The sequence below is a fragment of the Protomyctophum bolini genome (assembly GCF_963924005.1).
Source record: "Protomyctophum bolini genome assembly, chromosome: 7".
Lineage (NCBI taxonomy): Eukaryota > Metazoa > Chordata > Actinopteri > Myctophiformes > Myctophidae > Protomyctophum > Protomyctophum bolini.
The window spans coordinates 50,500,423-50,517,499 of record NC_137868.1 but is presented as its reverse complement, the minus strand read 5'-3'; the positions used below and the strand labels follow the sequence as shown (position 1 = coordinate 50,517,499).

Sequence of the window (17,077 nt, the reverse complement as noted above, 5' to 3'; positions counted from 1 at the left end):
GTTAGGGTCTGACCCTAACCCTAACCCCTATCATCAGTAGGCACTATTGTCTATGTACAGTACAAGTATAGTACAGTACAGCGAAAAGTATTTCCGCATCTCACCAATAGTGCAAACATGTCACTAAGGAGGATACATTAATAAGTACAGTAGTAAAAGCAGGTATGAGCTTAGCAGTATAGTCACACGAAGTGGGGAGATGCAGGACTTCATCCTGGGGGATCCAGAGGCGATCCCGTCATATGTTGGAGATCTAATTCCTCCATCGCATCCTTGCTCTGCCTGGGGGTCTCCTTCTGTGTATCGCGGACCTCTCTAGGAAGACGCTCTAGACATGATGTTTTTTTTCTTAATGCAAGAAATACAGAACGAAGAGTCTCTACTCTCGAGGAAGAGAAAGGCTGTAGTTTCTATTAGCTTGGAAACGCCCATTGATGATGTGATTGTTTGGCAGGTTTCTGAACTGTCCACAACCCACCGATGAGAAGACAGAAGAAATGGATGGTGCGATATTATAATCAGTATGAGGACCAATTATATGATAATTGGGGGTATAAAATGAGGGTGACGTGTTCTTTAACCCATTCAAAACGGGAACCCCTTTTGGTGTCTCAAGCATTATATTATACTTTATCTACTGGAAAATACACTACAAGCTTGTAGTGCGGCACCGAGTGCAGCGCTACGAGCTTGTAGATCTGCTATTTATTTTGAATCCTGAAAATGTGGCGCAAATCTTTGAATATTTATTGTGTCACAGTGAACGTTTTTAACTCAAATATTAGCTTCTGGGGGGGTCCCTGGAACAACATACTTTCAGATGGGGGTCCGTGGCCAATTACAGATAATTCTGTGGGTCCTTGACATAGTTTTTGAGCACCACTGACACAGAAACATAGTTTTTTAATCAACCTCAGTCCAAATAGAGATTGTGTGTGGTAGAAAGTAGAAACCCTGATTAGTATTAATGGAGTGTTGGAGGTGTGGCATGTTAATTTATGTTATCCATTTGTTTAATACTTTACCCCAAGAGCGTAGGAACGATTGATTTATTTAGTGAGTATTGGCAACAGGACGACGGGTTTAGACAGAGTGAGAGCATATCGGTAATGGTGCAATTTCTCCTCTATATTTATTTGACACGCTACCGGCGCTTTGATATAAGAGGTTGAGGTGACAGTCAGTGTGATGATCATCCCCCAAATAAACTCAACTGGTATCTACAATTTGGCAAATGTGATGTGAACTGAGTAGTTGCCAAACTAAGAAAATGTACAAAAATAAACTAACTAATACATTTCATTAAATATTACCCAATGGTAGACGGGGTAGTCAGTGAAATGACTGAAATGACCAGAAAATCTTCCATATTAGCCTCACACTGCTGTCACCATATTTCCAACAAACTACCACTATTGCCAGTAAGACATCCAAATACAGTATAGAATAACTACTCCACAATCTTCCTTTTCAAATGAACGATCCCCGGGCCGGCCCAAAGCTCATCTTGTTAGGCCTATCAGGTGCCTCCTCCGGTGGTTATACATCCACAGTCATAAACAAATGAACATAAAATGAATTTATAATGGCATGTAGGCCTTAATCAGAATTCCCAGCCTGGCCTGCTGCAAGTTATCCAACAACATGCAGTACTTTCCTGGATACTTCCCATGTTCCCTACCACTGTCACTGACTCGCCACCCTTTGCCCCAGTGACTTCTGTTTTCTCCCATTACATTAGGAGAGTTGTAATTTGATACACTCGCCAGGTGTTTATTATTTATTAACCAAAACCAACCAAGCAATATCTTTTTTTTTACAGTCTAAAGCCCCGTTCAGACCGAAGAAGCTGCTTTAAAACGCAAAAGCAAAACTCTGGAAGACGCAGCTTTTTTTTGAGAAAGTGGGCGTGTACAAGGTACCTGTCACTCAAGCTGCCTGGACTGGCTGTCTGGCTTTGAGACGAGAGACAGGCAGTTTGAGCACATGCGCATTTGAAAGTCTAAAATGTAAAATAGCGACTGTAGAGGAGACATAATTATATATTTAGTTACATCATAACCTATGTATCGATGAATAAATAATATAATCTTGGTAAACTTGTTTGTAAATAACCGAACGGACGGGATCTCAATCCTCCCTGTCTTCAGTGTTCATGTCTCCCCCCCCACTCCGCTCTCCTCTCCCCCAGGCCACGAGCGAAACCCTCCGGGCATTATATGTTAATGTTGATTTCGAAAGAGCATACCGTAGAAATGCAATTGTATATATCCAGCACGTCGTAAAAGCAATTAAAACAGCTTATGTTTACGTGCGGTTTCCGGACATTCAGTCCCAAGTCTCCCGTGGAAGGGAGCCCCTATCTCGGTCTGTCTGTCACTGACCTCGGCTGGCTATATAGTAGGAGACCGCTCCTCCACCACCCCCACGGACCCTCACCGTTTACACTACAGCATCAGCACATTTAAAGTTTGCTTTTAATTAGCAGATGATGTGAAACATTGTGCCAACTAGTAGTAGGCTATGCATACTTTAATTACTTAATTAATAATCAATATCACAGTGATATTATCACCGGAACGGAGTCCAGTGCAACGGACCTTGGTAGGCTACATAGAATTTGATCTATTGAAGATTCTGACCTTCAAATTGTATTGTGGGGTGATCACACTGCACAGTATCATTTACAGTCCTCAGTTCAGGACAGGTCGGGTCAGGGATGTCCACATGCATATCATACAACTGATATAAAGGCTATTAATTATTGATCTCTCTCTCGCGCGCACACACACACGCGGTGCATACGACGCGCTGGGGACTCTGGACTTTAGTTCTTTGTCTATAGACTATATATATATATATCTGCTCATTTATAAACCGTGTGTGTGTTTAGTCCACGGTCAGAGTCAGCTACGGGGTTCTATCTACTGTCCTTCAAATTTGGTATGAGGTTCATCGATAGGCCTACATGAACGCAATAAACCAATTGAAATGATTCCCTCAAATAAATCTTATATGCGATTGGATTATCGATTCAGAACGCAGCAAACCAATCACAAAAAATGGGCAACAGATTGCATAAATAGAGGGGGTACATACAACTGATATAAAGGCTATTAATTATTTTTTAAAGGTATGATTCACGGTGCCCAAGTTTCAACAATCAACAAATTCAACATACAATGTTGTCTATGCGAGGTTGAGCCTTGGGGGGATGTGGGGTGATCTGATCAAACTGCACATTATCATTTACTCCCCCGTCTTCAGTGCTCATGTCTACCCCCACTCCTGTAGTACATTACTACAGGAGTACGTGGTACAGCGTCACTGTACCACGGTGACAGTGCCTCGGGTGACCTGCGGCCAGACCCCGTCGTCGAGGAGAAACCTCGAGCTTTTCACGTCTCGGAGACACCCTTCGGAGCGTCCCCGAGCAAAAGTGGACCGACTTCTGGACCCTGTGGCCCGGCCCGCGGAGGACCCCCTAAGTTGAGACTGGGTGTCGAGGAGCGTACACCAGGGTTCAAGGTTCAAGGTTAGCTTTATTGTCCCTTGCGGGAAATTGGTTTGCAGCCAGATCATAGTAAAAATACACACAACCACATAACAACATTCATTACAAGACTAAGAACAGGTCACTAGAGACAGAGAATTCATGACATACAGTAATAGCAAAGTCAGCAAAAGTGCATTAGTGGGCAGTATGTGCAAAAAGGGCAAGAATAAAGTGCTATTTGCTGTTCAGTAGTTGAATAGCAGCTGGGACAAATGATAATTTGAACCGATTGGTCTTTGTGGCGGGCACCCTCAGCCGACGACCTGAGGGCAACAGTTCAAACTCAGACCAAAGTGGGTGATCCGATACCTCCAGGAGGGAGGAGGTTCTCTTAAGCATCTGCCTCTTGTACAGATCTATAAGTTGGGCTTGGGTTCTCCCAGAAATTTTACTGGCCACTTTGACGAGGCTGCTGAGCCTGTTCTTGTTTGCTAAGGTCAGGTTACCGTACCAGGCAACCATACAAAACATGAGAACAGATTCAATAAAACTTCTATAAAAAAGAGTCATCATAACAGATGAGACATTAAAGGAACGCATTTTCCTCAGAAAAAAAAGACGCTGCTGGATTTTTTTAGAAGTGGAGGCAAACATGAGAGTCAAATGAGAGTTTGTTGTCCAAAACGACACCCAAGTATTTGTAGCTCTCTACGACTTCAATTTCTGTGCCCTTAATGAGTGTAGGAGCAGGACTGGGAAGAGTCCGTCTAAAGCTGATGATCATGTCTTTAGTTTTGGTCACATTTAGCTGTAAAAATGACTTGTCACACCAGGATATGAAGTCATCGACAACTGGCCCATGCTGTACTTCATTGTCTTCAAGGAGGCTAACAATTACAGAGTCATCAGCAAATTTGACAATATACCTGTTAGGGTGATGGCTACAACAGTCGTTGGTATACAGAATGTACAACAGTGAGGAGAGACAACAGCCTTGGGGAGAACCAGTGGAGGAGAGCAGCAGAGAAGACATGACCTCATTTACCCTCACACCCTCACCCCCTGTGCTCAGGGCGAGGTCCCGCGACAAGGGCAATTAATTTTAGTGCGAGGAAATGTCCCGCAAATCACTTGTCCCCAGAAACGTGCCACTCGCGACGGAACACGGAACACAACCTGTTTTCACCGCTTCGACAACTTGTTTCTCATATAAACTTTAATTTCTATCGATAAATATGCTATGGTCTTGCCAAATATCCATTCATATTTCATATACAGCCCATATTTAAAAAGTTTATTTTTTAATGCGGACAAGTGGGTCGGACAGCTTTTCCAGAGGGTTTTGGTTTTGTAAAATGAGCTCAACTCCGCCTCCTCAAAACACGCTGTGCTCTGATTGGCTAGACGCAGCTTTTTAAAGCTCCAGCGTTTAAAAGCTGCTTTAAAGTTAAGGTTCGGTGAGAAAAAAAAAACAATGACAATTAGTTAAAAACCCATATTGGTGTTAGCATTATGTTATGCTTTAGCTATTGAAAAATAGCAGATCTATAAGCTCATAGCGCGCCACCGAGTGGCGCGCTATGAGCTTGTAGGTCTGCTATTTTTGAAAAATAGAAGAACCACTGACAGCTTTTTCAGAAAACTCAGGATGTAGAAGACATTTTTAGAATCGTCCTAGTTTTGACAATTAGATAATTTGTTTTACTTAGAAGAAAATTATATATTGTACTTTTACTTACATGGCTTATAATTCCTAAAGAAAATGGCATGGCAAGACAAACCTTCCATTTACTGATGCTGATATTGTATTGACTTTACAGTGAGTCATGTGACCATTTCATCCAATCCAAAACAATACTGCTATAACGATCAACAGCAATACATTAATAACCTCTTCATAGAACGGCGTCTGATTTCCACTTTGTAGTTAAAACTATTTAAAACCTTCATTTATTTCCCCGTCTATCCCTCCTGCGCTTATTCTAGTTATTAGTTTGCTTAAGCTTGATACTTTTTCTTACTTGCTTGGGGATATAATTAAATGCTTTGGACTATTTTATTTACAATTAAAATAGTTAATATAGTGAAAATGATTACACCTCTTACGTGTGTGTGTGTGTGTGTGTGTGTGTGTGTGTGTATATATAGCTATATAGTTTCTTAAATACATTTAAGTAATACTAATACTTATTGGTGAGATGAGAGTGCATGCAAGAATAGAGGAAATTACTTGAGCATGCATGAAGTGAATGTGAAATCGCGTGTCAAAGTGACTTGGCAAAGTGAGTTTAATGTCGTTTAAGGCAATCAGAGAGGACTTTTCTGTTTGGATGTTTGGGCTGTCAAGGCCAGAAAGTAGTTTTTTTTTTGCCACTCCGTAGACGTTCCCACATAACTTCCGGGTATGAGGATGATGATGTCACGACGTGCATACTGAAAGCAGATTGCTGTTTATTATCTGGGACTCACTGTCTGTTCTTGTGTCTCTTTATGCTGTTTATTCTCTGGGACTCACTGTCTGTTCTTGTGTCTCTTTATGCTGTTTATTCTCTGGGACTCACTGTCTGTTCTTGTGTCTCTCTCTTTCTTTTCTTTGGTCTGGATGGGACTTCTACGGGTGTGTGCCGATCACACTAGGAGCTTGATGAGGTACGGTCCATTCTCCTTGTAGTAAATCATTCATTACAGTGAACGTTCATTAGTATTGACTACTTAAAGCCATTACAGCTGCTATAAGCAATAATCAAAATTGAAATTACTAAATGACCCGAATGACTATGAAGGATGTTTAAAAAAAATATATGTTTTTCCTTCTGTTCTTGAAGTTGGCTGATGACAGAATGGCTCTGGTGTCCGGGATCAGTCTGGACCCTGAAGCTGCCATCGGCGTCACCAAGAAACTGCCTCCCAAATGGGTCGACGGAGTGGACGAGGTGAGGATCTGACGTGAAACGGTCTGGTGTTTATTCTAAAGGATAGAAGGAGTGGACGAGGTGAGGATCTGACGTGAAACGGTCTGGTGTTTATATTCATCATCACCGACGGCAGAGTCCTGCACCGGGTCGGATACCCCGTGGGTACCCTTAGTTTGACGGGTGGAAAGTATACTTTTATAAGTTAACGGGTACAGGCGGAACGCAACGCAACACGGGTGGGTGACCTTTTTTAAATAAAGTTAAAAAGATTAGCCTGATGAGTGATGACCGTGTTTGAAACAGCCTTGGATCAAGACGGTCGACTCATCAGGCTAATCTTTTTTTTATCGTCCTCTCCTTGTTGATATAATGCCAATAAGGTCAAAATCATGATATAACTTCCGTTCCGTGTGCTACACACTGCCGCCGCCACCACCACCACATGCCGTGTTGGATGAAATAAAGTCAATGATCACTATCGGTGCCTGTGATACAAACGGGTAACGGGTCCAATTTTTGACGGGCCGGGCGGATTTGGTTTCGAGCTTTATATAAATCACTGGTAACGGGCAGGTTGTGGAACTGATGATTGACGGGCCGGGCGGGACTCTGGTGTACAATATAGACTGTCTTACGTCTTGCAGAAACGTTTTTTTTTTATTGATAGTTTCAAGTGAAGACTGACAGGAAAGATGGAGAGAGGGGGAAAGACATGCAGCTAAAGGTCTTCATGAACGGGACTTGAACACACAACGTGCCGTCAGGCCAGAGCCTATATGTGGCATTCACCTGGACCGCAAGGCCAGCAGGCGCCCTTGTAGAAACAAAGTTAGGCAGCTCAATAAGGACATAATAACATCAATGTGGAGCAAAGGAACAAACGCAGTGCCATGCCGAAGTACGGCACTTCTTGCACCACCATGATATTCAGACGACATTTGAAGCCTCCATATTGTTCATAAATTAATCAAAAGTAGCTCCGAATGCAGCGCAAAGCGACGCGTAGCTTTGAGCCAGCCATGCAGCTGAACTGACTGACCGGGCCGTTCATTGTCTTTCAGATCCAGTATGAAATCACACGCGTCCGGCAGAAGATGAAGGACCTGGCGGGACTTCACGACAAGCACATGAACCGCCCCACGTTGGACGACAGCAGCGAGGAAGAACACGCCATAGAAATCACCACTCAGGAGATCACACAGGTATAGTGATTTATCACCACTCAGGAGATCACACAGGTATAGTGATTTATAACGGGTATAGTGATTTACCAGCTCAGTGGCCTTGTGGTTAGAGTGTCCGCCCTAAGACTGGGAGGTCGGGGTTCGATCCCCGGCCGGGTCATACCAAAGACTGTAAAAATGGGACCCAGTGCCTCCCTGCTTGACACTCAGCATCAAGGGTTGGATTGGGGGTAAGTCCCTGTGACATACTAGCGTCGGATGTCCAGGGGGTGTACTTGTACATCAAGCTGCCTCGCGCTACAGAAACAGGAGATAGGCTCCTGCCCCATATGGGCCTCATGGCTCGGCAAGGCTACTTATAGTGATTTACAAGAGGCCGTATTATTAGCCATTTAAATAATATTATTGTAAACGTAAAGCTCCAACCCTTTATGTTTTATGTCCGTCATCTCCCTCTCCTGACGTAGAGAGGTAATTGCAAGCTGCAGAAAACCTCCAACTACCATTGCAGTCAGATATGCTACTTGTATGCTAGTTGTTACACTGTCATGGCCAAAATAACATTTATTTTTCATTAAATAAGTCCTGGATTATACCTTTAGTGCTTGGACGTCCAGTAGGAAGCGTTTACAGTCTGTCCTCTATAGCAGTGGGTACCCAAATCTTTCAGGTCGAGATCCAAAAAAGAAATCAGGCATTTTGCCCTCCTGCCCTGGACCCAAAACGAGTGAAATTTGCAGCTCTACAAGCGCGAAATGTGTCATTTTATGCCGCGTTGCGAGCTTGTAGATCAGCGATTTTTCACTACTTGGCATTCCTTAGATTTGTTTGTTATTGTTTTTATTGTAACAAAAATCTATATATTATACTTTTATTCAGTATTTGTTTTGGGCCTTTATTGATAGGGAACAGTATACAAACAGGAAAGGGGGATACTAGAGATGGGGAGTGATACGCAGCAAAAGCCGTCGGGCTCGGGAGTCGAACCCGCGGCGCGCCGTTACTTCTGGCTTTGCAGCCTAGGTTGAGCTAACCATCCGGGCCTAGTATCCAGTATTCACCGATCTAAACATGTGTGTTTTGAAAACCTCCTCCTCCTCGTAGATGTTCCATCGATGTCAGCGGGCCGTGACGGGCCTGCAGGCCTCCAGGACCTGTCCACCTCCTTCAGACACACGCAGTCTGGATACCTAAAACGTAAGGCTTCCTCTGGGGCACGTGAAGGACTTGATCAAATGTTATTTCCATTTTAGCTTTAAACCCATTCTGACCTGAGATCAGATTCTAAACATGTCTTCTACATCCTGACAGTTTTCTGAAAAAGCTATGTTTCTATGTCAGTCGTTCTTTGACTTTTCAAAAAATAGCAGACCTACAAGCTCGTAGCGCGCCACTCGGTGGCGTGCTACGAGCTTATAGATCTGCTATTTAAAGAGCATTACGTTAAAGCGTAACGTAATGCTAACACCAAAAGGGGTTTCCGCCCAAAATGGGTTAACTCAAATCCATCACTACAATTCACCTCAGAAACAAGCATGGTCTTGCAACAATAATAATTCTGTTTTTTTTTTAGATAATGGTGAGTGATGATATAACCATGCATAACCATGGCTTACTTATGGCATGTCCAACCAAAAATGCTATTATTTTTTGGTACCGTTAATAAGTGGTATAACTAGAATTATCAAATGATTGTAATGGCCTCAGCAGAGGTTGTTCCAGGGACCCCCAGAAACAAAGAAAATAGTAAAAAAAAAAACGTTCGCTATGAAAGAATATATATTCAAAGATTTGCGCCACATTTTCACGATTTTCAAAAGTAGCAGACCTACTACACCTCACTACACCTCGTACGAGCTTGTAGATCTGCTATTTTTCAAAAGCATAATGTGAAGAGTGAAGAGGTTCTTCACCTCCTGTGCTATGCAGTAAGATAAACACACACCTAGTTGTGGATTTATCCTTCACGGTTTAGTGTTTGTTTTCCAGGTATGAAGAATCGCGAGGAGAGGTCAAAGCACTTTTTTGACTCGGGGCCTCTCATGGAGGAGGATGAAGATTTAGCTCTATATGACAGGGTGAGTAAGCACGTGAAGAATACTTAATATTAATAACCATAGCACTATTTTCTGGACCCCTGCGTCGCAGTCCCGCCCCCTTTCATGACGACGCCAGGCCCAGGAAATAATTCCCAATGCATTTTCCACATAGACATTTCAAAAAGTATTTATTTAAAGACCTTTTTAAGCTTCAAATCATGACAACATGATTTTTTGCTTGGACCAAGCAAAAAAAATACGTTTTTTTTTCTAATTATTTGTTCGGCCCTAAACATTGTGTTTATTGTCATTTGTCACAAATCGAGTTGAACACAAAACAGTGGTCCCAAACATTGCCATATATTCACTTCACAAAGTCCCCCCTCCGGATTCAAACAGGCTGCCTCCTCTCTATGGGAGCCAATCAGATTGTCGCTTTCACCCGATCTGCCTGTAAGAGGTAGGCGGGACATCTGGCATGTAGCTCATGTGGCACAGTGACTATACGGTTTATATCAATAGGACTAACTAAATATCAATACTATATTATAAGGTATGCAGAACCTTATTTAACACATAATGTCACAAAGGTAGAATGTAATGTATTATTAACAGGTCTAACTGATTGAATCACAAATACATTGTATAGCAGAGCAGGAAGCTCCCTGAACACAGTTGAGATATTTCATCAAGATTAGAACTGTCCCGTGACCCCCTGGGGTCTTGACAGCTTCTAACAGAGACATTGTATGTACAGACCTGATTGTAAATAACTCTACGCAGATTACTCTTTCTATGAAGTTACCACAGTTTGCATGTTCTAACTGTGTCAGCCCGTGTACCTTATCTGATCCATATTCATCATTGGCCAATAATGCACTTTTGCACAAAATAACACCTGGACCTCTTTGGTGGGGACGTAACAACTACAAATAAAGTTAAGAAAGCATTCTAGCATGGAATTCTCCTTAAGGCTAGAAATAAGCCATGCAGTTGCTCAATATTGATACATTCAAATTATTTTCTCATTTACAGTATCTAGTTTAAACGTGTGTTTATGGTACAGTGCAGCACAAAGATATGGTATAACTATAAATGGTGGAAATGCACCATAACGGTTCACAGTATTTTCACTACAGTGTTTGACTTTTTGTGTGTTTTTCTTTTTTGTGCTATTCTCCTTGCAGGCTGAACAGTACCAGAAGAAAAACAGAAAGATGCTGGTCATTTTGATCCTGTTTGTCATAGTCATTGTTCTAATAATTATTATTTTTGGAACAATGTTTTAATTCCTCATTCCTCCGGCTTTTGGTGTGTGTGTGTGTGTGTGTGTGTGTGTGTGTGTGTGTGTGCGTGTGTGTGTGTGTGTGATGTGCATCTGCGTGAACTTGGACGAGGGTCTCTGCTGTGGTCCAAGCGGTACCGACTGGACGAGGGTCTCTGCTGTAGTCCAAACAAACAGTACTGACTACCTTTCATACAAACCACCATGTGAAAGAAAATAACTCCACATACTTGTCCCTGGCTAGACTAGACTGCACTGAGTGGCCGTTCTGTGGATGTGACCTTAATAAAAGTAAGGCTGCTCCAGTTTGAACCTGGTCTGCCATCTCGTGTGACTCGACCGCAATCCATCAGACATACTGTACTAGTGACTGACTTATTAATGACTCCAACAATGTCGAGGTAAAGGGGTCTCGCCTCGCCAGAAGATCCAGAGATGTCCGTCGTGCCTACCGTATCGGTAGGCGGACGTCTCTTCTTGACGATCTAACATCTTAATGTAGGGGCTAAAACTAAACCGGGCAGAGATGGTTCAGAAATGTAAAAAATTACAAACTGCAAAGGAAAGGAAAGGTACTATGTTTACCCAGGGTAACTGGACTAAGCTCAAGAACTTGTTTACAGCCAGGCCCTGCTCATATAGAACATTTCATGGTAGAGGTTCAATGCCTTGTCAATGGGCACTTCAGCGGTGGTAATTATAACGTGCCGGTCCGGGGGATACGAACTATAGCGTCCTTCCGATATCAAGACCGCTCCGCAAACCGTTCAGCCACCGCTGCCCAGAACCAATGCAAAGGCTTGAGACGTCACTCATTGGGACGGTGATATATTTGCATTCAAAGCAGTTGGCATAGGTTTGTCTGCTTCTCACAGATGTTCTAGCCCAAATATTTAATTTAGATTTCACCAGATATACGTATATATATAGGTACGCAGAGGTCTCTGTTCGTCTGGCTACGCAAGACTAATGTCGAAGGGCCGCTGTCTCATCCAGATGAAAACACGCTGCATTACTCTCTTATGATGATACTATTGTTTAAACATGAGCATTATTTTGCTTGGTTTCTGAGCATGAACTGTGATATTTCTCATGTGAAAAAACGTCAGTCGAAGAAGATCATTGCAAGCATAATGTTTGTGGGGGAAAAAGTTGTGACAATAATTGTTTGTAAATGAGAATCATTCACCATCCTTTATTTATTCTACAAATTCATTCCAGTTATATACATTTGTTCTGCTTTCATATTATTTCCTCGTAAGAAAGGAAGTTTTTCATTTTATTTTCTGTAAAACTGAAGCCATTAGGTTGTGAATTCAATACCCCAACAACAACATTCATTTTGACTAACGGCTGCCTGTTTGCTTCATTCTAATATTCATGCCTTTATTATTATTAACACTATTATTTTAAAACTTGACTATTTTTGTTCTCTGGACCGCCCGTATAATTTGCTACCTTTTTTTTAACTCTTACAGTTTGCACATATTATTTTGTTTTTCGTGTATGTCATACTACTGTTTCCTGTAAAATAGAAAATATTTATTTTTTAATGACTTCAAAATAATTAAGAGGTCAAAGTATATTTTGCTTTTGGGGGCATAATTCTGAAATATTGAGTAAAATATGTCTAGTCTAAATTGGAGTTATTTTTTTTGTCCGACCTATAGAACATTTTGCAATGCAATTACAATCCCTTACACGGCTAATGCGTTACAAATGACAAACACACGTTTTTGACATATCTACTCAAGTGTACACTGTATCCATTTGTTCCATTGTCATTGATGTGAAGTTGTGTGGAAAAAAAGGTCCTGTGGTACTGTACTGAAGGCTTTCTTTGATTTCCAAACAAACGTTGAAATAACAGTTTTTTTAAATAAACTGGGAAAATGGTGTTTTTTTGTGTCTTTGAACTGCTTTCGCGCTATTCTTATTTAATAACGTTTAGTTGAAGGGGAAGTATAAAAAGTAATAACTTAAAAATGTCTGACATATTTGTCTGTCTAGCACTAGAATCAATGTAATATACAAATGAATGTTAATATTTCTATATTTGAATAGTTCTCTACCAATGGTTCCAAAGTCGGGTGGAAAGTGAAACTTTCATGGACTCTTATGGGTCTGTAACTCAGAGCGTGTACACAAATGGACCCTAACGGTTCCATTTTGTTCCATTTGTTAAATTACATTGATTTTACAATATAAATTGGGATCTCAGAGATAGAAATTCCATTAAATGGAGGTCCGTAGACTAATGCATGTCAAACTGGGGGTTCTTGAAATAAAAATATATGTTAATGACGTTTAGGAGCTTTAGAACACTTTCCTGGGGGTCTTTATGTGTGTAATACGTGGTTTTAGATATTTTAGTACATGATTGATTGATTGAAGTATGTATTAACAGTTTGCGGAATTACAGTACATTTTCAAGCACAACTTAGGCTAACTGTAAGTGGACGACCCAATAAAGCATTGTCAGTCAATAACACCAGGATAGACTAGGGGACTAACAGGAGCAGATAACTAACAAAGAAGGTGACATATGTAATGCAATATGTAATCATTAGAATAATTCTGTTTCAGGAACTGTTTTCCTGTGAAATACATATTTAAAAAAAATGATGGCAGCGTCACCAGGCTTCCTTGCTGAACCTGTTTGTGAAATACACATTCATTCACTGTCTCTTTAAAAACCCCTGTCTCTTGCAAATATCCAGGAAGCCACACCCTCTTAGCCTCTCCAATAGAGTATTTAAAGGAGGCCTCTCCCAGCTCTCTTCACCTCTCCCCGTCAGAGTAAACCAAAGTGTTGTGTTGTGCTTTCTCTCAGTGTGTGAATGTGGTCGTCAGTAAAATGGCAGAACAACAACAGGGATGTGAGCAGGACCAGGACCTGCAGTTCTGCTGTACTATCTGTCTGCACATTCTGAAGGAACCAGTGAGTCTAAACTGTGGACACAGTTACTGCAGCGGCTGTATCGAGGGTCACTGGGACCACCATGACACTGGAGTCTACTGCTGTCCCCAGTGCCGAGAGAGCTTCAGTCCTAGACCCGTTTTGAAAAAGAATACCTTGCTGGCTGAGGTGAGATGACCTTACAAAGTTACAACCACACTAGCCTGGAAAAATCTTTTGGAAAAATGCTTAATTAGTCTTAGTCAGTCTTAGTCATTTGGAAAAATGCTTAATTAGTCTTAGTCAGTCTTAGTCATTTCTATCCTTGATAGTTTTAGTCGACGGAAACTCCTAATGGTTTTAGTCAGTTTTAGTCATTTTAGTAAAAGGTTTTAGTCCAGTTTGTCTAAATTTTTAAAATGTCTTTAAATAAAATGTCTATAGCGTACAGGTATTAATTAGAGCTGGGACTCGATTACAAAAATTAATCTAATTAATCAGAGGCTTTGTAGTTAATTAATCTTGATTAATCGCATTTTAATCGCATATCATTATTTGACCCAAGAACTGTGAGAGCCAGATTTTGGTTTACTAGTTGAATCAATGAATAGTGAAAACATAAGTTTAAGCAATAAAACACGTTTTTGTAGTAATAATATCTAAAAATGAATTGATATAGAGCTTTTCTGAGTACCCAAAAATGCTTTACAAGGGGAACATGATAAATCTAAAAAAAACTTTATTAAAGGAAAAACACTAAGTAAATAAAAATTAATATCTGGGGAAAGTAATATTGAAGGTTTTGGATGGTGGGGGCATGTCTCTGAGAGTTTGGGGGTATGGGTTAGGGTTAGGGGGGTTGGTGGGGGAGGGGATTAAATTGGTGCTTCAATTGGTGCAGCAAATATGTGACATGAGTTGACCATAAGAAAACACCTCTGTGTTTCTTCCTTGGACATACAGTAACAGCCATAGCAGATTATACATTTGATTTGGCCATAACCGTTTAGTTAGAAACCATTTCATCTGGTCGGGTACTTGAACTGCTACTGGGAGTTGGAATAACATTAGCTCTGATCCATAGTGTTAGAAGGAGGAAAGTAGGCTTTCACATCTTTTTTTATGTTAAAAACGAGGGGCTGCACAGCCTGCACTTCCGCGGGTGTGAGTGAGGGGAAAGGATCAAATTAAGTACCATAGAACTCCTAACCATAGAGTCCTAACTACGCAATCGACCAGAGCTACTGTTGTTGATTGACGTTAGCTTCCAGGCTAGGCTAGGTGGCTATGTTTCGCATTGAGCCGATACTGGAGGCTTGACGAGGCGCGGTGATATGTGAATTATTTGTTGAATAATTGCACACAACTGTGCTGTAATCCACGCTATCATCGGATAGTCTTTTAAATCCTATTTCCAATCCACGGGGACAAGCAAAGTGATCTGCAGCGGCTTGGCTTCCCCCAGTCTGGTGATGTTATTGTCTGAAGATGACACGGAGTCGAAATGGGACTGTGTGTGTGTGTGTGTGTGTGTGTGTGCATGCATGCAGATGGGCGTGACCAACAAGGAAAGGAGAGGAGGATAGAGGCGAGAGCAGTGACATTATTGGCGAACATTTTCATGCATTTAAAACTTTGTTCGTCAATCCACTAACATGTTCGTCTATAGCCTCGTCTTGTCAGCGATAACACAAACACGTCTCGTCATCGTCATCGCGTCAAACTGAGCTAATTAGCTCGTCAGCGTCAGTCTTGTCCCGAATTATTTGAGTGTCTTTAGTTTTAGTCCGTCTTAGTCCTGGAAAAAGGGGCGTTGACATCGTCATTTACGTTATCGTCAGTCCTGACGAAAACAACACTGGCGACATGAGACTAATTACTTAGAGCGACAGAGAGAGAGAGAGGAGCGTGTGTGTGTACATGTGTGCGTGTGTATGTCAATTTTACAAAGGTGCAGACAATCAGAAATCAGCAGAGAGTGAGCAATGTTTGCGCTACTCTATGCCGAATTGAAGTGGACTCAGACCCAGACTTTTTTTTCCTACCTGGAAATAAAAACGTCTGGGTTTCCGAGGCTACAACCACACAATCAGTGTTGTTTTCGTCGACTACCTATTTTCACTGACAAAAACAAATGAAAACTAAGCTACGATGACTAAAACTAAGACTAAATATACTGACAATTTCGTCGACAAATAAAACCTAGACTAAAATGTTAGGAAGGGACTAGTGGACAAGCGATCAAGTACAAGTCATTTTACACTTGGTTGCATGCTGAAAATAGCTGATATACAAGCTCACAACGCGTCGTGAGCTTGTAGATCGGCTATTTTCAGTAAGTGTAAAAACACTCATTACGACGGCATCAAGACCCGCCAAAATACATTTTAGTCGACTAAATCAACTGTAGATTTAGTCGACTAAAATCCAAGTTTCAGTCCAAAGACTATGACTAAACTAAAATAGAAATTTGCTGCCAAAAACAACACTGCCACACATCCATTTTCGGCCACAGCAGTTCTACTATGCACATGCTGTGTAGGCTATTATTTGTTCACATAGTATGTTTATGTTGATAAAATAAATGTATAGTCTACATTGTTTGTCCATAAATACTAAGCATGACCTTTTTAGGTTCTCAAAGTGGGGCCTGGGAACCCCAGGGGTCCATGAGGCAGTTAAAGGGCTTGATAATAGAGCATGATCACAGTCTGTTTAACCACTGTAAACGGTACATCAGCTATTTGAACATTGCAGATCTACAAGCTCACAATGCATATCTGAACACCATATGCAATGACATCAATCTTTTATGGGGGTCCCTGGCAAAAGTATTTTGAGATGGGAGGGGAGTCTGTGGACAAATGCATAATTATTCATTTGACAACCACTGGTTTAACCAGGTGCTAGTTAAGGTTAGATGGTATTATAGCACTTTGTTCTGTTGACTAGGGTAATTTACTCTGATCTTTGACTTTGTTATAGTCACTGCACTGGTTAATCATTAAACCCCTAGTGCCCCTATTCTTGGCTTGTAAATGGTGCATTCACACACCGATGCTGGAGGAAACCATGAAAGGCACCAACCTGCACATCGGGAGCAATTTGGGGTTCAGAGTCTTGCTTAAGGACACTTTGTCACTCTACCCCTGAGCCACTAGCTGCCACCCGGGGTTGTCATTCATTTAGAGCAAACCTAGTAGTGGTTAAGAGTGTCTGCTAAATGCGTACATTGTAAGCTACATTTTTAACAAGGCTT

At 41.4% G+C, this 17,077-nt stretch overlaps 1 pseudogene across 1 annotated transcript; it reads left to right on the top strand.

Moving 5' to 3' along the window:
• Positions 1–6,138: 6,138 nt before the first annotated feature.
• Positions 6,139–13,722, top strand: LOC308318787 (syntaxin-16-like; annotated as a pseudogene). Its single transcript, XR_013966210.1, has 7 exons — positions 6,139–6,145; positions 6,322–6,429; positions 7,473–7,613; positions 8,700–8,792; positions 9,585–9,673; positions 10,034–10,094; positions 13,640–13,722. The product of XR_013966210.1 is annotated as a syntaxin-16-like (transcript).
• Positions 13,723–17,077: the final 3,355 nt, after the last annotated feature.